The sequence below is a fragment of the Spinacia oleracea genome, chromosome 6 (genome assembly GCF_020520425.1).
Source record: "Spinacia oleracea cultivar Varoflay chromosome 6, BTI_SOV_V1, whole genome shotgun sequence".
NCBI lineage: Eukaryota > Viridiplantae > Streptophyta > Magnoliopsida > Caryophyllales > Amaranthaceae > Spinacia > Spinacia oleracea.
Genome location: NC_079492.1, coordinates 57,002,009 through 57,026,940, shown reverse-complemented (window position 1 = coordinate 57,026,940; position 24,932 = coordinate 57,002,009).

Genomic DNA, 24,932 nt, shown 5'->3' with positions numbered 1-24,932 from the left:
TTGGATAACCTTTACCTCAATCTTAGTAATAGTTTTCCGCCATAGGGAGGTGTTACTTATTGATTCTAAAGGGGTAAGGTACACAAATAATTGTGAGTACATGTTAGTTTTGGTGAAACTCAACGATATAAGTAAGGAGTCCTTTTATGTCGTGGAAAATGCGATAGGTTTACCTAATAAGTTCTTAGACGTACCTATCAACCAAGGGTAGTTTCTAGACTATTAGCAAAGGCTTTGCTTACCTAAAATATTTTAGAATTGAGCCTAAATACATAATGTGCTTAATTCTTCAATGATTTAAGGATCTTGGTATCATTTTATTCGCACCTGCCGGAACACATAACTTGAATAAAATGCTTAATAAATGATAAATCATGCATGTTTGCTAGAATTTAAAGTTTATTAAGAGAAACTGTGAATGATTATTTATTTGTTTATTCTTTTTCAATTGTAGTTTTCACTATGGCAAACAACAATTCATTCAACATCCGATCAATTCTCGAAAAGGATTGATGCCAACAAGGATGTAAAATGTTTAATGCTTGCAACCATGGGTGCAGATCTACAGAAAACGTTGATCAACTCAGATGCTTTCACGATCATCAGTGAGTTAAAGAGCATGTTCCAAGATCTGGTTTGAGTCGAAATATTCGAGACTCATAGGCAAATTCTTGAGACTAAGCTTAAGAAAGGCGAGCCCGTAAGTCCACATGTTCTCAAATTCATTGAGAATATGAGTCGGCTGGATCAACAATTCTCTCAGGAAATGGCTGTAGACACCATCCTCCATTCTCTTCATAGCGGGTATTGTGAGGGGGTCGAAAAAGCGCGAGGCTAATGCGTGACCTCGTCCTCCGTGGGTGTGACGATTCTTTTTATTCAATCAAGTGTAATTGGATTTCCTGTGAGTTTACACCCAATTGACTAGTAATATAGGAGTCGCCATTCAGTTTTTAACGACAATGAGAAAAACTGACAAAACCCGGTTATCGTGACATAAAGGGAGTGCAATTATGTTCGACCACGACGGCCGTAGGTTCCCTTGTGATCCCTGGTGTGGGGATCTCTCAATATACACCCGCAAGGTAGAGATTGAGGGTTCGGGGGACTGTAACTACCGAGAGGAGTACTTCGCTCGTCGATAACTCCAAAGGCAGGATATCCTTACTAGCTCAGCATAAATAATTGAAGGGACATGCGTTACCTATTAAACTAATCTGAGATAATTTTAGCAATATGCAACATATAATACTAACTCGATCGTGATTATCTGATTTAAATAGAATTAAGGGACCTAGCATGATAATCTGATTTCCCAAAAATACCATATTTGTTAGGCGTGATAGAACAATCAGATTAGGTTAGTTTAACAGTATAAAAAGGGCGAGGAAAGCAGTTAAATCATCGAAAAGGGATACATTACGACGCACCCTTGAGAGGTGCGTCACGGTTCTCAGAAAACTAACCACTTTGACTTTGCTATTTCTCCTTTTTATTTAACGAATCTCAATTATGGGACAGGATACGTTCTGTTCGATTTATGGATCGATTGCGACAGAACGCGTGAACAATTTCGCAGCGAGAGGCTTAGGCTAAGGGTTGGAGTCAATACTCAGAATATAATTGTGTGTTGTTGTGTGTTGTTTCACGTCGAAACTAGGGGCCTATTTATAGGGAAGAGTTCGTGGAAAGATAGAATTGCAGAGTTCTAATCCACAAAGAATTAGGAAAAAACACGTACCCAGGTATTTTCAGCGCCCAGGCCTGGGCGCCGAAGATTTCGGCGCCCAGAGCCAGGCGTTGAAAATAGGGTCTGGGCTGTTTTCTTTAGTCAGATTCGGATTCCTGAAATCCGTAGAGTTTGAGATTAATTTGAGTCTTTTAGCGCGTATCAATTTTGTGACGGAATGCGTCTGGGCCCGTTACGAACTCTAGGCTCGTCAAGGTTTTAATTAATATGTAACTCTTATTTCCGAATCCTATTAGGAATAGGATTCTTGCGGTTTTCTATCTCATTTAGGATTTATGTTGGAGTGCAACACCTAATTCTGACAGGTTTCTATCCTTTATGATTTGCCACTTTTAGAAGCTACCTTTCACGGCAGTTACTATTTTTAACAGGTTTCCATAAATAGCAGGTTTCGGGTGAAATGAAATGGGGAATCGAGATTCGTTTATTTTATAAGAGATGCGTTGTCAAGTGGAGATTTACGTTTTCATCATCGAACCTTTCCCTTGCGGGAACGGGGACAAAAGTAGGTGTCTACAGTTAGCCCCCACTTTGACTGAGTCTTGGAGTAAGACGATGGTCAAAGTATTAGACGGAGTGCGTCACACAAGCCATGGTGTATGTGACCTGTTTTGCGAGGGTCTCACGAGCCCCCGAGTGATAACATTTGACTTAAGGGTCATCACTTGAAGTGTCGACATATCCCTCACGTGTCATTGGGATTTGTCAACTGATAGTATAGAAACTTCCTCACTTTGTGATTGGAAGGATCTAAAGGTGCGTAGAAACTCCCTCACTTTGTCATTGGGAGTAACTACAGATGTTTTTTAAATTAAAGATGTAAAGTGCAATTGGGCCTGGCCAAGCCCAATCACGAGGTAAAACGTTTTAAAAGATTCTCATTTTCAGGGCTAGCTAAACGAGAAAACCCCCTTGTTTTTATAGGACGTAAAACGAAGGAAAATCCAGCAAATCGTTCTTTTTTGGAAAAACGGAAAACCAATCCTTTAATTTTTGGAAAAAGGGAAAACCAATCCTTTAATTTTTGGAAAAAGGGAAAACCAATCCTTTAATTTTTGGAAAAAGGGAAAACCGAAAAAAGTTATCGCTGCAGCGACTAAGGACCTGCGCGGTTAGTGACGCAGACCCCGCCCGCTGAAGGTGGGCGAGCCTGTCCGCTGAGGGTGGACGCCCCGTCCGATAGAAGTGGACGAATCTGTTTTGTTGTTTTGAAAATAAGGACCTACGCGGTTTGTGACGTAGACCCCGCCGGCTGAAGATGGCGAACCTGTCCGCTGAGGGTGGACGCCCCGTCCGATAGAAGTGGACGAATCTGTTTTGAAATTTTATTTTGTTTTTTTTTAAATAAGGACCTACGTGGTTTGCGCCGTAGACCCCGCCGGATGAAGATGGCGAGCCTATTTTAAATTTGAAGATTTTATTTCTTTCAAAAACTGAGGACCTGCGCGGCTAGTGACGCAGACCCCGCCCGCTGAAGGTGGGCGAGCCCTGTCCGCTAAGGGTGGACGCCCCGCTCGCTGGAGGTGAGCGAACCTGAATTCGTCTTTTCGATTTGGGATTCGTGTGCCGCGATCTTGCCCGATTGAGGTGGGCAAGTTCCTATTTCTTTGGTTCTTTGTGATTTCTTTTGAGAATTTCTTTTTATTCCTTCTTGCAAGAGAGAATTCTTTCGAGGGATGCTCGAATTTAGTTGGAACCTGAACGTGGGCTGACAACGTGTTCAGACGGACCATTGTCTTGTGGTCATCATCTTTCATGGTTTTGAGCTAGTCTTTATGGCTCAATCTTGCCACTACTTGGGTCCTTGATTAGGGGACTATGTATAAGTATCAACGGCGACCTTTGTCTTGAGGTTGTAATCCTGTTTTATCTTTTGAGGTTATCCAAACACGGGACTTCGTACAGTGTAGTCTGGGAATATTGTTTTAACTTTGAATACTTTCTTTTGAAATATATATTTTCTTTCGAGCCCCCAAGCATTCGTGCTTGACGGTCATTTCTCGTCAAAGAGGTTCCTACGCATTTTGTAATGTCTTTGATCGTGTTTGGGATTGTGCTCGTAAGTGCGAGCGATCTTTGTAGTGGTGTGCTACTCTTGACAAAGTCGTGAGGTGCAACTTTCAATAAGGAATTTGGCAATTTTCGAGCCAGATGGATGCGGCAGGGGCCCAATAGAAGTTAGGGCCTTTTTTGAGCCTGGGTTCATTTTCGGCGCCCAGGCCTGGGCGTTGAAATAATTCACGCCCAGGTGGGGCGTTGAAAGTGTTGTTTGGGCTGGTCTTTTGATGACACGGTTGGCCTCTGGTTCATTCGTTTATTTCACTTGGAAGTTCTATGTATTCTCTTTTCTTTTGTTTTTTCTTTGTTTTTAGAACGTGATGATTTTCTTGAGAAGCTGTAGCCGATTGGTGGACTACGGTGCTTGTCGCTTTGGGGCGATTATTTTAAGGAACTGTTGTTCTTAAGGCGTATAGTTATTGCGGTAGTTGGGCGAGTCTATATGTCCCGAGGAACATACCTTGAGGCGTAAGACTTTGACCGCTCTTGTTGTTGCATATTTTTCCTTTTGAACGTGTTCGTGAATGTTCGATACTTAGAATGATGATATGTATGTGCGAACGAGCGTTCATAGAATGGCCGTTGTGTGCGGTCCATTAATCAGTTTGCTTGAATTGTTTCATATTTTTTTTTTTGAGCAACAACTGATTTTGAATAGTTTGCTTAGAAGCTTGATAGGGTTCAGGTGCATTCATGAAGTGGGCTCAAACATCGTACCCTTTTGATTGTTCAAACATTTGTTTCGAGATTTTTTTATATTTTTTTATGGTTGTTTCGTAGCTTGGAGCCCCCAAGTATGCATGTTGGGATGCTTCCTTTTGGCGTACGATTTTTGTAGGTTCTTTCGAAAAAGATGCCTCGGGGTTCCTGCTCGTGTGGGTGCGAGCTGTCCCTTCCGTGGTAGGTAATGTTTTGCTACCTTTAATCCTTAATGTAGAAGTCGTGTGGCTTGCATTTGGGCGATAAGTAGTCTTTGCCTCTTACTCTTGGTCGTGCTTGCATTAGTGCAATGTGCCTTACTTTTTAGACTTGTACGGTGGGATGGTTGAACTTATGGTGCAACGTAGGCTTGTGTGGCCTAACGGCGTGTCTTAGAACATTCCTCCAGGTGTTGGGATATTATTATTTTTGCATTGGAGTATTTCATCAAGCCTCGTTCAGGTGTTTGAACAAGTGTAGCACCTTCTGCGTGGGTTTGCACGGCTTATTACTTCGTTCGATGCGAGGATTCATAGGTGTTTTTCCCCTTTTTTTTATATCTGGGCAAAACGTGACTAGCAGAAAGATTCAGCGCCCAGGCTGGGGCGTTAAAGATATCGGCGCCCAGCTCTGGGCGTTGAAATTGATTTCTGGGCAGAATTTTGACAGTTTTTTCATTCTTGATTTTTTCCTTTCGCTTTTGCTTTGGAACGAGGTAGACCGTGTAACGGGCGCTTATAGGGCGAGCGTTAGGTGCAGTGGTTTGATCGTAGTTTTGGGGACTCGCGATTTTCAGTTACCCTTGTTAGTTGGGTGACTTTATATATTCTTAGTAGTGCTTTAGAATTTGGGAGGGGTCGTAGCCATTCTTTGGTTTGTTTTACACGATCAAACCTTAGGATTGTGCCCCTATGATGTATGTATAGCATTAGCGTCGAGAATTTGCGTTAAAATCGTCATTTCGAGCATTTTTAGAGTGTTTTTCTCAAGCCCCCAATTGTAGCTACGGGATTGGCTTGGTGCTATAATGCTTGGCATACGTTTTTATGCATTCATGGTGACATGGATCATGAATAGTTTGAACCAGACTCGTTTAGTGCGAGGTACGTTCGAGTAGTGATTTGCTACTTCTCTTGTAAATGTCGTATTGTGCGACATTGCCATGGTCAAGGTAGTCACATGTTGAAGTGTGCCTTGACCAAAAGCTAGATGCCTTTCTTTACCCATAATCGTATATAGAAATCTTTTTTTTTTTTGACTCACTTGCAACATCGAAGATAAACACATACTTAGCTTAAACCAACGACACTTTATTATATTTGAAGTCTTTTAAAAATTATTTGAAAATTATTTAAAATCTGAATCCTTCTGTGTACAATCCGAGGTGTCCTAAGCAAGTTGACTTATAGAAGGGTTCGTACAGGATTACATGAATGAATCAAAATAATATTACGATTTTTGGAATGCTGTCTAAGGATTTGCTGGAAGCCAGGGTGCAGGCGTCAAGATATTACTTGTGCCCGTTTGGCATATGCTTTGGGCTTTTAGGGCCATCTTTTCTAGAATTTCGGGAATATAAACCGTTTTCAAATTGACTTAGATTTACTTGGTGTATGTCTGCACAAAAGGTCAAGGTATACTTAGTTCTTTCCCTAGCTCTTTCATTTCACTTTTTACCCCCAGTTGCTGTTATGTCTTCCCATTAATGATGCTTTCAGATTTCGATTTTAGATGCCCATGTCATATTCCTGAGTAGGGTGAGCCTTGGTTAAGTGCCAAGTCCTATTGACAATGTACCATTTTTTTTATTTTTTTTTTCAAAGGGGATTAGCAAGCATTTGAATTACCATGAACGGGTGCCCTGAGTTCGAAGGAACGATGGGGCGATGCCGTAGAACAATCCTCTTTATTGCAAGCTTACTGCCCTTACTACTTGTTGGCGATCATGACTGTGTCCAGTGGTGAAAGAAAGTCTTTAAGTGAGTTAGTTCGCTTTAGGGAGGGTCAAGTCGAGTATTTTAGAGGTTATGGACGCTTGCGTTAGCCCCCATTCAATTGAGGCAGAGTGATCTTTTGAGTCTTGGCTAAGTGCCTAGGAGTGTGAGTGCTCTTTCTAGCAAGGGTACGTGCCCTTATTATTTTTCGATGTGTGCTCGTTTTGGCATCTTGATGGTTTGGATTCTTCCTTTGACTCAAATTTTTCTTTCGACTTGGGTTGCAAGTAATTAAATTTCAGTAAGGGACTTCTATTTTTATATTCTTGTTTTTTCTATAGGCTTTAATATTGGTTGCAAATTGGTTGGACCGAATCATGGATTTCCTACGTATCCGCCTTAAATAAATTTAATTTGGAATCAGGTCTTGCGTAGTTCTTATCCTATAAAATGGTTTCTTAGAATGCCGAATTCGATAAGTATGTTCTGAGGTGAAAACATATTATTTGAAACGGTAGAATAAATGGAGTTTGTTATTATTTTAATCTGCTGCTTTGCCGTAAGCCAAAAATTTGTTTTATATTTTTTTGAGTACATGTATTTCTTGGTGGTACGTATATCTGAATACGTGCTGTACCCCTCCAAGTGTTCGTTATTTTTCCGTGCATGTGCAGATAAAATTACGAGCACTTCGGGACAAATTTTAGCAAGCAGAGAGATTCAGCGCCTAGGCTGGGGCGCTAAAGATTTCGGCGCCCAACTCTGGGCGCTGAAAATGATATCTGGCGAATCCCTTTTTTTTTGGTGCGCTAAATGCTTTTTTTTCCTTTTTAGACTAACTTTAGAGGCGCTTTGCAAAGTTCCTTTTTTATTATTTATTACTTTTTTGTACTTTTCATTTGTTTTCCTTTTTTATTATTCGTGACTCAAGACGGTTTGAAAGATGGGTTGAATGGGATAGGATAATTTGTGTAGGTATTGGTTAAGTATGAGGATTATGTTTGCTAGGACTCACAATTTGCAGCCTCGAGCTAGTGTTATGAGTTTACATCAACCAGGGCCAATGAGTAGCATGGGGACGGCTCAAGGTTATATCAACAGGAGGCATCCAAACAAGTTATATGGTCATTATGCTAATGGTGGTGTAAGAGCAGGTTTGGACTTTGGAAATGATGGGCATGACGCACGTGTCAATGGCCGTGTCCGGTTTGCGGTTGATAACAAGTTCAAAAAACAAGAGTTGAGGTAATGGTTTCTTGGGTTATGGCAACGAGAACATGGATGGGTTAAATGAGCTGAACAGGGACCCCAGAGCGAAGGCGTCTAAGAGCATAAGGATTGGAAAGGGTAGACATCGTAGAATTTTATGATTTGGATTGGTTGACTCAATTCTTTTCCTTCGTTTACTTGGGTAGATTTCGCACTTTGGGAGGTACGGGCTAAGTATTTCATGGCTCTTTTCGCTCTCCCTTTTCTCTTTCTTTTTAAGTATTTCATGGCTTGCTCTTTTCGCTCTCCCTTTTCTCTTTCTATTTTTTTCTTTTGCTTGGGATTTCTCTCCAACATAAATCCTTCAAGTTTTTATTTGGGCTAAAAGGGTGGATGGTTGTGGTTTTTGAGTCACGAGGCGAGACTGAGTGAGCCTCGTTTGGTAGGCCTATAGTGGACCTTTTTAGTAGGCCTAGGGTGGACCTTTAATTTTAGTAGGCCTAGGGTGGACCTTTTAATTGTCTTTACTTTGCAAGCGTATTTAGTCGTTTCTTAAAATGTGCAAATAGCGTACATTCAAAACGTTATTTTTACCTTATTGAAATTTAACGAAAGAATTACATCGAAGATAATTTATTGTTTCTTTTCAGATTCCGGTTTCCGGGATTTAACTGGAAGTTGTGATTTAGACTCGAACTTTCATTAATTTTTTCTGATTATAACCCGTGTATGAATACAAAGAGGTGGCCTAGACTCAAAATAATGGCGTGGCGTAAGCCTATAATACTTGACCAAGCGACTCTCAGACTTAGGCTAATTGGACCATAACTTTCGTTGCTTGACACTTTAGATTTTAACCCTTGGGTGTTCATTTGTCATGCTCCATTTTGCTTAATGTTGGCAAGGTAGTTAATTGGGGAGATCGAATTTGCAAGACTAGAATCATTAGTGCGGCTTCTCTCTTAGTGTGTATTGCTTTTACCCCAATGGTAGCCTTATGGCATGCCGATTTGGGTATTTTCATGGTTGGTCATGTTGCATTCATGGAAAATCTTTTAGTCCGTACTTAGTAGTATTTCAAGGAGCGAGTGACTCGAGAGGACTATGATAGTCGTGACCCAATGTGATTATAAGCCTTGGGGCCATTAATTTTTTTCTTTGCCAATGGTATTAACACCTTAGGTTCACTTTGGGGGTTGAGCGACTATGGGGGAATGATTTTCAGAATATGACTGTTTCCATTTTGCAAATACTTGAATTAAATAATATGTTCTTTTTATTGGTGAGAGAGAGTATTGAGGCCGTGGATTCTTAGCAAGGGATGACAATTACATATGGGTGCTCATTGATTTAAATGTTAGGAAGGGAGACTCAATATGGTTTAACTTTTTAACTTGCAGAACGACACCAAGCATTAGGACCGATTCTATGGATAAGACAACTAAGACTTAGGATTGGGATTGTATTTTGGCATAGCCTAGTCTAGACTCGGATTTATTTGAACATTTATTTTTTCTTAAAAACTTTATTCGAACATTATTTTTTGAATATTTTGCCCATGTGACATTCAAGGTCGTTTAATTAGCATGCTCGGTTTTGGTGCCGAGCATTGTCGTCGTAGGAGGCCTAACAACGACACAAAGAGTTATTTATTTTTTATTTTTTTAGTCGCCTTTAGAGTCGAGTGCCTTTTCATACGCCCCTGCAGCAATTTTTACGAAAAGTTTTTTTTTTCTACGTATATTTTTTCATGCGCGGGCACCGAGGCTGCTGTGCCTGACCAAAAGGCCAGGCAGCAACTTCAGCACCCAGGAGTGGGCGTGAGAAACTTTGGCGCCCAGCCAGGGGCGTTGAAAATGCTTCCCTGGCTGGTTCTCGTTTTCTGTTTGCGTATACTTTTGTTTTTGCGACTTTAGTTTTGCGTGCTTGCCTTATAACGTCCTTTACGCGTTGTGCAGCGTTTGTGGGATTCGTTACAGGCCATCCCGAGCGTCGCTTATTTTTGTGGCGATCGTTCGGGCTTGCGGAACACGTATGTTGGTATAACTCTTTGGCCAATTGGTTCATTAATGTTTGGGCAACTTTTAAGGTCGTTGGTTTTCTAGCATTATTTGTCTAGCATTATTCCTACGCACAATCATAACATAGTCACATAGTTCGCTACACATAACTACATTACAAACATGGATTTGAAAATTAAATATGTCACGTAGTTTATGATAGGCTTCTATGGGTAGTATTTGCACCTGGCTTGGTACCGCTTCTATCGTAGATCCAACACATGCCCCGGTCGAGGTAGTGTCTTCAACAGACGAATTTCGCTCAAGAGGCCAACCCGCAAGTGCAAGCCAAGGGGGCATGCAGGCGAGAGGGACCTAATGAGCGAGCGATTGGGTTCGAGATAGGTGTACTACCTGCACAAGTACCGAGTGGGAAACATGTGCGGCGTATGCACCCCCCTATTGGCGAAAAAAGGTATCCTTAGTCCCAACTCCCGAGGGAGCCGAGATTCGTTATGCGGTTCTGCCCGTTCACATTAATATGCTGATTTTCAGGTCGTCCCAACTTGATGGGGAAATAAACGCGGGGTAGGATCGTTTCACCCTTCGGCTATTTTGATTACCTACAAGCACGAGTATTTCCTTCACTATCCCAAGCGGAGTCGCCACTGTGAGGGGGTCGAAAAAGCGCGAGGCTAATGCGTGACCTCGTCCCCCGTGGGTGTGACGATTCTTTTTATTCAATCAAGTGTAATTGGATTTCCTGTGAGTTTACACCCAATTGACTAGTAATATAGGAGTCGCCATTCAGTTTTTAACGACAATGAGAAAAACTGACAAAACCCGGTTATCGTGACATAAAGGGAGTGCAATTATGTTTGACCACGACGGCCGTAGGTTCCCTTGTGATCCCTGGTGTGGGGATCTCTCAATATACACCCGCAAGGTAGAGATTGAGGGTTCGGGGGACTGTAACTACCAAGAGGAGTACTTCGCTCGTCGATAACTCCAGAGGCAGGATATCCTTACTAGCTCAGCATAAATAATTGAAGGGACATGCGTTAACTATTAAACTAATCTGAGTTAATTTTAGCAATATGCAACATATAATACTAACTCGATCATGATTATCTGATTTAAATAGCATTAAGGGACCTAGCATGATAATCCGATTTCCCAAAAATACCATATTTGTTAGGCGTGATAGAACAATCAGATTAGGTTAGGTTAACAGTATAAAAAGGGCGAGGAAAGCAGTTAAATCATCGAAAAGGGACACATTACGACGCACCCTTGAGATGTGCGTCACGGTTCTCAGAAAACTAACCACTTTGACTTTGCTATTTCTCCTTTTTATTTAACGAATCTCAATTATGGGACAGGATACGTTCTGTTCGATTTATGGATCGATTGCGACAGAACGCGTGAACAATTTCGCAGCGAGAGGCTTAGGCTAAGGGTTGGAGTCAATACTCATAATATAATTGTGTGTTGTTGTGTGTTGTTTCACGTCGAAACTAGGGGTCTATTTATAGGGAAGAGTTAGTGGAAAGATAGAATTGTAGAGTTCTAATCCACAAAGAATTAGGAAAAAACACGTACCTAGGTATTTTCAGCGCCCAGGCCTGGGCGCCGAAGATTTCGGTGCCCAGAGCCAGGCGTTGAAAATAGGGTCTGGGCTGTTTTCTTTAGTCAGATTCGGATTCCTGAAATAAGTAGAGTTTGAGATTAATTTGAGTCTTTTAGCGCGTATCAATTTTGTGACGGAATGCGTCTGGGCCGTTACGAACTCTAGGCTCGTCAGGATTTTAATTAATACGTAACTCTTATTTCCGAATCCTATTAGGAATAGGATTCTTACGGTTTTCTATCTCATTTAGGATTTATGTTGGAGTGCAACACCTAATTCTGACAGGTTTCTATCCTTTATGATTTGCCACTTTTAGAAGCTACCTTTCACGGCAGTTACTATTTTTAGCAGGTTTCCATAAATAGCAGGTTTCGGGTGAAATGAAATGGGGAATCGAGATTCGTTTATTTTATAGGAGATGCGTTGTCAAGTGGAGATTTACGTTTTCATCATCGAACCTTTCCCTTGCGGGAACGGGGACAAAAGTAGGTGTCTACAGGTATGACCAGTTCAAACTGAACTACAGTATGAATAGTTTGGAAAAAACGCTCACTGAGCTTCACGGTATGCTGAAGACCGCTGAAAAGACGCTCAAAAGTGATAAGCAAGATGTGCTTATGGTGCGTGGGGGCAAGTTCAAGAAATCTGGTAAGAAGAGGAATGCAAAGAAAGGTGGCAACAAGGCCAGCCAGACTAAGCAACCAGGCGGCACCAAATCTGAAAAGAAGAAGGTGAGCCAACCCACTTCTGAATCTGAATGCTTCTACTACAAGAAGAAGGGGCATTGGAAGAGAGATTGCTTGAAGCTTAAGGAAGATCAGAAGAACGGAACAGTCGTTCCATCTTCAGGTATTTTTGTTATAGACTGTATACTTGCTAATTCAACTTCTTGGGTATTAGATACAGGTTGTGGCTCACACTTATATTCCGACTCACAGGGACTAAGAAGAAGTAGAAGGTTAAGCAAGGGTGAAGTCGACCTACGAGTGGGAAATGAAGCACGGATTGCTGCATTAGCTGTAGGAACTTATTATTTGTCATTGCCCTCTGGGCTAGTTTTGGAACTGGAAGACTGTTTCCATGTTCCAAGTCTTACTAAAAACATCATTTCTGTTTCTTGCTTAGATGCTAAGGGATTTTCTTTTTTAATAAAAGACAATAGTTGTTCATTTTATTTTAAAGAGATGTTTTATGGATCTGCTAGATTAGCCAATGGACTTTATTTATTAGATCACGACAAACAAGTTTATAACATAAATACCAAAAAGGCCAAAAAGGATGATTCAGATCTCACCTATCTGTGGCATTGTCGATTAGGCCATATTAACTTGAAACGCCTAGAAAGACTTCAAAAGGAAGGAATTCTAGAACCATTTGACTTAGAGGATTATGGTAAGTGCGAATCATGTTTACTTGGAAAAATGACAAAGCAACCTTTCTCTAAAGTTGGAGAAAGAGCAACTGAACTATTGGGTTTAATCCTTACAGATGTATGTGGACCAATAAGTACAAATGCTAGAGGTGGTTTCAGCTACTTTATCACTTTCACTGATGACTTCAGTAGATATGGTTATGTCTACCTAATGAAGCATAAGTCTGAATCCTTTGACAAATTCAAGGAATTTCAGAGTGAAGTAGAGAATCAATTAGGCAAGAAGATTAAGGCACTGCGGTCTGACAGAGGCGGTGAATATCTGAGCTATGAATTTGATGACCATCTGATAGAATGTGGAATTCTATCAGAATTGACTCCTCCTGGAACACCACAATGGAACGGTGTGTCGAAACGGAGGAATAGAACCTTGCTAGACATGGTTAGATCAATGATGGGTCAGGCCGAACTTCCAATAGAATTTTGGGGACATGCACTAATACAGCTGCACTCACTATAAATAGAGCTCCGCCTAAAGCTGTTGAAAAGACTCCATATGAGTTATGGTTTGGAAAGCCTCCAAAAGTGTCTTTTTCTTAAGATTTGGGGATGTGAAGTATACGTTAAACGATTAATGTTAGACAAACTTCATCCAAAATCTGACAAATGTATCCTTGTGGACTATCCAAAGGAAACAAAGGGGTATTACTTCTACAATACATCTGAGAACATTTCCAAAGCTAGATTGGTATCTTTTGTTGCTCGAGATCCTTTGTTGCTCGAGATGGTATCTTTTTGGAAAGAGATTACATTTCCAAAATGACAAGTGGGAGAAAAGTAGACCTCGAAGAAATTCGAGTCGAACAACGAACTCTAGAGAATGCTCAAGAAGACATTCAGGATGAAACTCAGAGATCATCTAGAAATGTAACCCCGCGTAGATCGCAGAGATATAGATCTCAACCGGAAAGGTACTTAGGTATTTTGACGAACGAGAGCTATGAAGTTCTAATACTTGAAAGTGATGAACCTGCGACTTACAATCAAGCTATGAGGAGCCCTAGCTCCAAGCAATGGCAAGAAGCCATGCAATCTGAATTAGACTCCATGTCTGAAAACCAAGTTTGGGATTTGGTCGATTTGCCAGATGGCTACCAAGCCATATGAAGAAAATTGGTTTTCAAAATGAAAAAGGACAAGGATGGGAAACTTGAAGTTTTCAAAGCTAGATTGGTTGCAAAAGGTTACAGGCAAGTCCACGGTGTGGATTACGATGAAACCTTTTCACCAGTTACAATGCTAAAGTCTATTCGGATAATGTTAGCAATCGCTGCATATTACGATTACGAAATATGGAAGATGGATGTCAAAACCGCTTTCTTAAACGGCATTTTAACAGAAACTGTGTTTATGACACAGCCTGAGGGTTTTGATGATCCAAAGAATGCTAAAAAGGTATGCAAGCTTAAGAAATCAATCTACGGATTGAAGCAAGCATCAAGGAGCTGGAATATACATTTTGATGAAACAGTCAGTGACTTTGGTTTCATCAAGAACGCAGACGAATCTTGTGTATACAAGAATGTCAGTGGGAGCAAAATTGCTTTTCTAGTATTATATGTCGACGACATATTACTTATCGGAAATGACATTCCTATGTTGAACTCTGTCAAGATTTGGCTTGGGAAATATTTTCCGATGAAGGATCTAGGAAAAGCACAGTACATACTGGGCATCAAGATTTACAGAGATAGATCTAAGAAGATGATTGGACTCAGTCAAAGCACTTATATCAATAAGGTGCTTGAAAGGTTCAATATGGTAGACTCCAAGCGAGGCTACCTACTCATGTCTCATGGAATTACTCTAAGCAAGACTCAATGCCCAAAAACACTAGATGAGCGTAGACGAATAAGTGGGATTCCATATGAATCATTGATGTTGCGTATGCACTCAGTGCTACGAGCAGATACCAGTCAGACCCAGGAGAGGCACATTGGACTGCTTCCAAGAACATTCTGAAGTACCTGAAAAAGCACAAAGATGACTTCCTGGTCTATGGTGGAGATGATGAGTTAATTGTTAAAGGCTATACGGACGCAAGTTTCGAAACCGACAAAGATGATTTCAGATCACAGTCTGGGTTTGTCTTCTGCCTCAACGGAGGTGTAGTAAGCTGGAAAAGTGCTAAGCAAAGCACCATTGGAGATTCTACAACTGAAGAGGAGTACATTGCTGCACATGAAGCAGCAAAGGAAGCTATATGGCTAAGGAAGTTCATAGGTGAACTTGGTGTAGTCCCCTCCATTAAAGGACCAATAGCTCTGTATTGTGATAATAATGGAGCTATTGCACAGGCAAAGGAGCCTAGACACCACCAAAGAGTCAAGCATGTACTTTGTAGATTTCACCTTCTACAAGAGTTCGTTGAAAGAAAAGAAGTCGAGATAAGCAAGATTGGAACTGATGACAACATCTCAGATCCATTGACTAAACCTCTGCTGCAGGCGAAGCACAACTCGCACACTGAAGCTATGGGAATCAAGTATGTTGGAGAATGGCTTTGATGTCTTTATTTAATGTTTTAAAGTTGTAGAGTTTAATACTTTGTAAAACATTATTGGTTAATCATTCACATTAAATGAATAGAATTCATTTTTCCATTTAATTTGTGGTTTATTAAATGATGAGTTCCTTCAATTTGACGATATATACAAGATAGACTGTCAGGACCAGTCCTGTGACTAAGAAATGTCTATTAAGTGAACTTGAATGTCAAAAGTTAAAAATGGTCCCTGGTCGGAGTTTATATAAAAATGGACGCATAGAAAACGTTAGACGACTGGAATGCAAGATGACTAGTAGTTCTGTTTCTTGAACTATGTGGACATGGAAATGTCGTAATCATTTGCATAGATACTTACTTTGGGAACACTAGTATCGGACAGACCTATGAAAATTTACTGTAAGAGATGAAAATCTGTCATAAGTAAATTTCATTAAAGTTATTAGACACTAATCCTCAATACCTGAGTGATTTGAGATTACTTGTTTGAGAACTGCTTACTTTGACGTTGTCAACCGTCGCACCATAAAAGGAGGCTATAAAGGCAATGCTCGGGTAATCACCTATCAAACGAAGTCTAGTCTCAAGATCGCAAGATTGGGATTGTCCTCCCATAAATCGGGATGAGATGCTAAAAGTTGTACAAGGCCACTCGGAGAGCTAGAAACTGTAAAATGCATGGCCGTGCTCAGATGAATCATAGGCTATGATTATCTGTTTATTTGATCAGTTGAACTCTGAAACAGAGAAACACCTCTGGACATAATAAGGATGACAAATCTTACCTTATGTTCAAGAGCAAGCATCGAGCGACAAAGGAATTAGGAAATGCACACTTGTCCCTAAGGACAAGTGGGAGACTGAAGGAAATAATGCCCTTGGTCCAAGTATGCATTTAATGGTAATTCTAATAAATGCGGTTCAGTATTAATTATACAAGTTAATAATTCAGTGAGATCAAGTGAACTGTATGCCTAGCTAGAGGCCGCTTCAGTTCAAGTGGATTAATGATATTAATCCACAACTTACTCTTGACTGAACCCGTAGGGTCACACAAATAGTACGTAAACAGATCAAGTATTTAATGGCATTAAATACTCTATCTAATGGATTTTCGGAATCGACATATCTTGGTTTCATTGGGAGCTGAGATCGTCAAAGCCAAATAAATGAATACTCCGGAAACGATGATATTGCCGGAAACGGAAATATGGATCGTATCGGAAATATAAATATTATCCAAGTCGTAGACGTTGCCGGAAACGGAAACATGGTACGTATCGGAAAATATTATCGGAAATGGAAATATTGCCGGAATATTGCCGGAAACGGAAATATTGTCAGAATCGGAAATATTATCGGAATCGGAAAATAATTCCGGAAACGGAAATATTAAATATTTGTTCGAGACGGAAATTAATTCCGGAATCGGAAATGTTAAATATTGTTCGTATCGGAAATGAATTCCGGAATCGGGAAATTAATCGGAAGCGCGTCGTACGAATTAGCATCGGACGAGCTTGCTAGACGAAGGCCCAGCACGAAGCCAGGCCCGCGTCCAGCAAGCAATAGCGAGCCACACTTGCCCAGCCCAAGGCTGCGCCAGGCCCACCGCAAGGCAGGCCCAGTGTGCGCCCAAGGCTGCAGGCAGCCTCATGGGCTTCGTGGCCGCGTGGGCTGCGTCGCTGCTCGGGCTTCGCGCGCTCGCGCATGGCGCCCCTCGTGGGCTGCTGTGCGTGCGTGTGTGTTTTTGTTCACATACGAAACCTAAAGCGTATAGGATTCGTTTGATGATTAAATTCCTAATCCTAAAAGATAAATTAATTAAATAAGAGTTCTGCTAGGATTCTAATTTAATTAATTCGTATTCTAGTAGGATTCGATTGCTTATTCCATAGCCTATAAATATGAGATCAAAGCTCATAATTTAAAACGAGTTTTGAAGTATTCGAAGGTAAGAATTTGAGCAAAAATTCAGTCATACACTTTGCCCATAATAGACGAAAATATTAGTACCTTAAGGGCGATTCTAGTTAAGTCAATCTTAAGGTGGATCCGGACGTGCTGTGGACTTTCTACGGAGGGACGACACTTGGAGTCCTAAAGACTTGTTCTTGTTCGGTTCGAGCGCCGCAAGGGAGGGCACGCTACAAAGAGTATGCATCCTAATTATGCTAATTGTTATGTGGCAATTAATTTGAAATCCTGTCGTTTATGGTTTTTTCCGCATGATTTATATTCATTTATATGTATCATAACCTATTAGTTCAAGAGAGAGTTGGGTTACTCTATGGAAGTCTACATTGATGACATACTGGTCAAGTCCAAGAAGGCTTTAGATCAAACATCCCCAGCAAGCCTTCGACGTCTTATGTGAATACATCATAAAACTAAATCCTGCGAAGTGTTCATTCGGGGTCTCTTCCGGAAAATTTCTGGGCTACATGATCACTGAACGGGGGTATTGAAGCTAGTCCCGACCAAATCCGAGCAATCATCAACTTACAATCACCACGAAGCCAGAAAGATTTACAAAAGTTAACAGGACGAGTAGCCGCCCGAAATCATTTCATCTCCAAGTCGTCATACAAACGTAAGTTGTTTTATGACATCCTCAGGAAAAACGAGAAATTCAGCTGGACCAATCAACACAAAGAACCACTACAACAACTCAAACAATACCTATCAGAACCTCAGCTCCTGTCCAAGCCAAAAGACAGAGAAGAATTACAGTTGTACCTTGCGGTCACAGAAACAACCATCAGCGCAGTCCTAGTACGAGAAGAAGACGGCAAGCAGCTGCCCATCTATTATGTTAGTAAGTTTTTACTTAGCACCGAAACAAGGTACTCTCATCTCCAGAAACTCGTACTTGCATTAATTATTGCGTCCACTAAATTACGCCCTTATTTTGAATGCCATCCTGTAATTGTTAGAACTAACTAACCCATGAAGTCAATCATGAGGAAACCCGAGTTATCTGGAAGGATCTCCAAATGGGCCATACAATTAGGATGTTACGACACCAGGTTCGAACCTCGAACATCCATCAAGTCGCAAGCTCTGGCAGATTTTGTGGCTGACTTTAGCCTAAGTATCCAACACGAAGTCGACAGAGAGGTCAACATGATGTCAGATGTTGGGATCTCGTCGACATGGCCTCAGTACACTGACAGTTCCTCCAACATACAGGGGACAGGATTGGGAATTGTGCTAAGGCGCCACAAGGGGACATAATAGTACAGTCTGTCTGTTGCGAGTTCAAGACTACCAACATCGAAGCAGAGTACGAAGCTTTGATTCTAGGTTTGTCACTAGCACATGACATGCATATTCGTGGACTTGAGGTACGTTGTGATTCATTATTAATTATCAGTCAAATTAACAGTCCCTATGCAACAAAAGACTCTAAGATGAAGGCATACCTTGAGGTAGCCAAAAGGCTCGTCATCAAATTCGACTCGTACACCCTACAACAGATCCCAAGAGAACAAAATACCCAAGCCGACGCATTAGCAAATTTTGGGCTCAAACATCAAACCCACTGAACTCATCACAATCCCCGTATACCACCTTATATACCCAACTATCACAAAAGAAACGCTACCCATCAGTGAGAAAACCCCACTAACTCAAAATCCCACTCCCACATCATGGCGCGACCCGTACATACACTGCCTCAAACAGTACACCATCCTACCTGAAGTCACCCATGATAGATTCTTTCGTATGAGAGCCTCCGGATTCATCCTGATCCATGGGGTTTTGTTCAGAAAGTCGGTTGCAGGACCGTACCTTAGGTGTCTGGAGGACGAAGATCCAGTCGACGTTAAGAAACATTCATGACGGCGAATGCGGAAATCATTCTGGAGGACGAAGCCTGGCCCACAAAACTTTACCCATGGGGTATTTTTGGCCGACTATGAAGAAGAATGCAATTGCCTTCGTCAAAAAGTGTGATTCATGTCAATGTTTCACGTCTATCTCCCACCAACCTTGTGAAGAACTTCGCTGTATTTTATCCCACTGGCCCTTCATGAAGTGGGGAATGGACATAGTGGGTCCCCTGCCACAAGCTTCAGGCCAATGCGTCTTCATGATGGCAATGACCGACTATTTCTCTAAATGGATCGAAGCAGATGCATTCAAGCGAGTATAAAACACGGAGGTCATATCATTCATCAAACGGAACGTCCTTAGTCGGTTCGAAATTCCATCCGAGATTGTCTGCGACAACGGTTCTCAGTTCATCACCAAAAAGACGAAGGAGTTCTTTTCCAGATATAACATTACTCTGCATACTTCAACTCCAAGGTACCCTCAGGCCAACGGCCAGGCCGAGTCGAGCAACAAGATCATCATCAACAACCTCAAGAAACGTCTCAATGACGCAAAAGAAAGACAGCGACCAACCACACTTCTTTCTCGTTAGTATTCGGGTGTGAGGCTGTGATCCCTCCCAAAGTCGAGCTCCCTATAGCAAGGAGCAGTTTCATGACATTGGGTATTGACGACTCAATGTTATAACATCGAAACGGTTGACGAACTCAGAGAAGCAGCTTTGGTTAGGATGGCATCTTACCAACAGGCTGTCGTAAACAGTTACAACAACAACATCTGAGCTCGGGTCTTCCAACAGGGAGATTGGGTTATGCGAAAGGTCTTTCCAAACAAGAAAGATCCACGACACGGGAAACTAGCCCCAACTTGGGAAGGACCCTATTAGATTGTGCGACGAACAGGTCATTGCGCATACGAGCTAGTTGACAGAGATGGAAGGCCCATACCAAGAAGATGGAACTTAACACACTTGAAGCTGTATCACTTCTAAGACCTTGAACTCTATCCGTTATGTCTTTTCCTATTTTACACTAAAATGCCGGAGTAGCAGATGCTTGTGACGCCATGACGACATCCCCAGATAGGGGACAACACGAATTCATCACGGGTCATAACAAACCCAAGCATACCCAAACAGTATAGCCACCATGACGGCATAAAATCAAGCTAAGTTTCCTATCCTTTCTTTTCCTTTCCTTGTTTATGTTTTCCCTTCATTTCCATTAATGACTTAGGCATCGGAGGGCCGTTGGCTACACCAACGGCCAACCTTGACGCCATCATCTCGTTTTGCAGAACATCCATTGGTAATACATATAGCATGGTGTCGACACCGGCGCAGTCGTTCCATTAAAACAAGTCCAACGATACAAGTCGACAACACAGTCCTGACAAGTACTCTCTAAACCTTTTTCCTTTCCTTCTTGTCTAAGTTTCATTTTATTTCGTGTAGTCCTATACTGACTTAAGCATCGGAGGGCCGTTGGCTACACCAACGGCCAATCCTCACGCTCTGCTATGTTGACAATATGATGACTACCTGATGACGAGTTCGACAAGAAGAATGCGGGACGACAAATAGACGAATGAAACACAAAGAATACACATTGACAAGATGAACACAAAAATTTCTACTTTATTTTCATTAACGTATTCATGTGTTACATTTTGCAACTTACTTATACGAATTACAGAATAGATCTTATATTTTTACATTTTACAATTACAAGATAAGCCATACGAAACGCCTGGGAAACATACTACATCCTACATTGTACACTACACATATACAGAAATACAAGTTAACATTTATATTGTTTACCCTTCTTGCTTTGCAGCACCGCCTTTGACAAGTTGGAGACGTCGCCAGATCAAAGCAAGGTACGATCGCCAGGTTTCCTGCAAACAATCACACAAAAAACCAAATCATCCCACAAACAAAGCAAACCATACACACCAAACACAAAAGAAAATAAAACCAGAAGTCCACAATATTTACAAGACTTGTTTCCATGAACAAGCCAACACAAAAGACTGCCACCCTAAAGGCAAAAACACAGGCAAAATATTTTGTGACCACATTTGGGCCAATAAAAAAACCATTGTTTTAAGTCACCATCTACTGTAAAGTTATATTTTAAAGGGGGGTGGGAAAAGGACTACTCCATGGGGTCCGCTTGGCCTGCATTCTCCTCTTGCTCGACATTTCTTGGTGTCGCCTCGATCTCGACGTTGGGACTGGTTGCAGTTGCACCCTCCTCAACATCTTCCTCATCGCTCACGGCACCAGGGGGACATACTTCTCGGGGAATGCAGTGTTGAACTGAGCAATGTCCTTCTCTGTAGTCCAGTCTAGATGCGTGCCCGCCAAGAAGTCCTCCATCATCTCAGCCCGGGTCTTCCAAGTGTAGTAACCAGCACACTCGAAAACCCTTGTTTTGACCTTGGTCAGGGATGTCTTCATCTCGTCAACCTCTGCGACCAGCGCCTCCTTTTCGGCAGTCAGTGCAGCAACATCAGCAACCCCCTTAGCCTGCTCTGCCTCCAGCATCTCAGCTTTGGCTTTTGCCTCCTTAGCGACGCCGGAAATAAATTCCGAAAATAGGAAAATTAATCGAAAGCGCGTCGTACGAAATAAACATCGGACGAGCTTGTTAGACGCAAAGGCCCAGCACGAAGTCAGGCCTGCGCCTAGTAAGCCCATGCGCGTAAGGCAACACAGCAAGGCAACTAACGCGGCCAAGGTAATGGGCTGCGCAGCGCCGTGGGCCGAGATACTCTGTGCGGGCGCGCGTCCTGCGCCCCTCGTGGGTTGTGCGTGCGTGTGTGCGTTGAGTTCGTGCATACGTCGAATCCTTAAGCAATTAGGATTAGATTAAAGATTAAATTTCCTAAAGTTACTAGAGTTAGTTGTTTAGTTAAACAATAACTTATTAGTTTTAATTATTGTCTAATTCTAATAGGATTAGATTAACTGAAACCTAGTAGACTTCTAATTCCATTATTCCAACCCTATAAATATTTGATGGTATTCACAATTTATGACTACTCCAATTCAAGTATTCACATAGTTTTAAGGATTAAAACTAACGTTAATTTGTCACAATTACTTTCGAATAACATAAAACCTTAGGTGCAATTCTAGTTAATTAAATCTAAGGCGGATCCGAACGTGCTGTGGACTATCTACGGAGAGACGACATTTGGAGTCCTAAACTTGTTCTTGTTCGGTTCGGGAGCAGCTAGGGAAGGCACGCTTCACGTGCATGTTCTTGTTTGTAAATCTTGAATCTATGATTGACCTACTGTATATGTTTAACAATTTTAAGGCCTAAACTTGTTAATTATACAACCTAATTTGTAATTGTAATTAATTTGTTGAAATTCGAATAATTTGGAAATTGATTTGTTTTTCATAATTAATTGACAATTTAATTAGGTATTCATGATTAAAAACCACCATAAAATTTGTTAAATTTGGTAAATTTTTAAATTTTATGACCTAGATTTAAATCTATGATAATAAACTTGATCGGAAATTAATTTGAATAATAAATTTTTGATTTTTCGCCCAAAATTTATGAAATTAATACGATTTATTAATTTGTCTATAAATTTAAATTAAAAAGTTTTGATTTTTATATAATCCGCACATGAATCTTGCACGCACAAAGCAATGGACGCTATGTGTTACCCTTAAAGGGTATTGTATAGTGCGGGCATGCGACGACGAGCAAGGGAGCTCGTCGCCCATGCGGTACGAATGCAGCGAGCAAGCGAGTGGCACGCGAGCACAAGGCAGTAGCCCTGCCTTGCGTCGTTTGCTGCGATGAGGCATGGGCGGATAGGCGAGAGGTAAGGCACAAGCGAGCAAGACAGGCTGCGCGCGGGCAGTGAGGGATCTCCCGCAGCAGTGAGCGCTGCCTCGCCCAGCGAGGGATGCCTCGCCCGCAGCGAACGCTGCCTCGCCAAGCCAGCTGCGCTACGACACATCGAGCAAGCTGCTGCACGCAAGGGTGGCTTGCTTGGCTTGCTGCGTTTGCGCGTGGCTACTGCTCCTTCCTTGCTGTGCGATCACTCGTGAGGAGCGATGCTGCCTCGTGGACTCGACGGGGCATGGGCGTAAGCCCATGGGCTCGTCTTGACCCGATTGATACGATTAGAACTAATAAGGTTGAATAATTTGTAGGTTATTGGAACCTTTGATTAGTTGCTGCAAATGTTTATGAGATGTATGATTTCCCTACTAACTTGCTATGTGGGCCATTAATTGATAAATGAATGGGTGAATGGTATATTGTATATGTATTGTTTTGCAGGTTATGGAAAGTGACTAGTATGGCCCAAATAGGATAGTATATATGGTTTGCGTACCATTAATTTGAATGTAAAATAGGTCTTATGCACCAAAGTTTTTATTTAAATATGGTATGCGTACCATCAAATAGTTGTAATAGTTTTAATTATAGCATATCCTATTTGAAGAAAATGGCACCTCCCATGGTGAAATTCAAGACGGAGTTTCCAATCCATTTTAAAGACGGAGTTTGAAGTTGAAGCTTCAAGACAAAGTCGGGCCATACTAGATCACATTTATATCTTATGCATGCTTTAAGTTATTTATTGCTTTAAATATGTCTTAATTATGCATGAGATTATGGCTTGATTATGTTGCATAATTAAGGATTTTAGTTCACTTAAAATCTAACCAACATAGTAAGAGCCTTAAGTTCCAAACTTTAAAAATTTGAGTTAAAAGGTGTCATTCCAAAATAACGCTTACTTGGATAACCTTTACATCAATCTAAGTAATAGTTTTCCTCCATAGCGAGGTGTGACTTGTTGATTCTAAATGGGTAAGGTACACAAATACTTGCGAGTACATGTTAGTTTTGGTGAAACTCAACGATATAAGTAAGGAGTCCGTTTATGTCGTGGAAAATGGGATAGGTTTACCTAATAAGTTCTTAGACGTCCTATCCACCAAGAGTAGTTTCTAGACTATTAGCAAAGGATCTGCTTACCTAAAATATTTTAGAATTGAGTCAAAATACATAATATGCTTAACTCTGCAATGATTTAAGGATCTTAGATTAATTTTATTCACACCTGTCGGAACACAAAAACTCGAATTAATATTGAATTATGCATGTATGCTAGAATTTAAGTGTATTAAGAGAAAGTATGAATGCTTAATAACTATTGAATTATGCATGTATGATAGAATTTAAGTTTATTAAGAGAAAGTATGAATGATTATTATTTGTTTATTCTTTTCAATTGTAGTCTTAATTATGGAAAACAACAATTCATTCAACATCCGATTAATTTTCGAAAAGGAGAAGTTGAGCTGGAAAACTTCCTTGATTGGCAAAGGAACTTGCAAATAGTTCTTATGCAGAAAGAAAAGGAGTATGTCCTAGAAGAGGCGATGCCCGAAGCCGCAGGCGAAGGGGTCACTCAGACAACCCTCAATCGTTGGATTGATGCCAACAAGGATGTAAAATGTCTAATGCTTGCAACCGTGATTGCAGATCCACAGAAAACATTCATCAACTCAGATTCTTTCACAATCATCAGTGATTTAAAGAACATGTTCCAAGATCTAGCTCGAGTCAAAAGATTCGAGACTCATAGGCAAATTCTTGACACCAACCTCAAGAAGGGAAAGCCTGTAAGTCCACATGTTCTCAAGATTATTGGATTAATTAAGAATATGAGTCGGCTAGATCAGCAGTTCTCTCAAGAAATGGCTGTAGACACCATCCTCCATTCTCTTCATAGCGGGTATGATCAGTTCAAGATGAACTACAACATGAATAGTATGGACAAAATGCTCACTGAGCTTTACGGTATGCTAAAGACCGCTGAAAA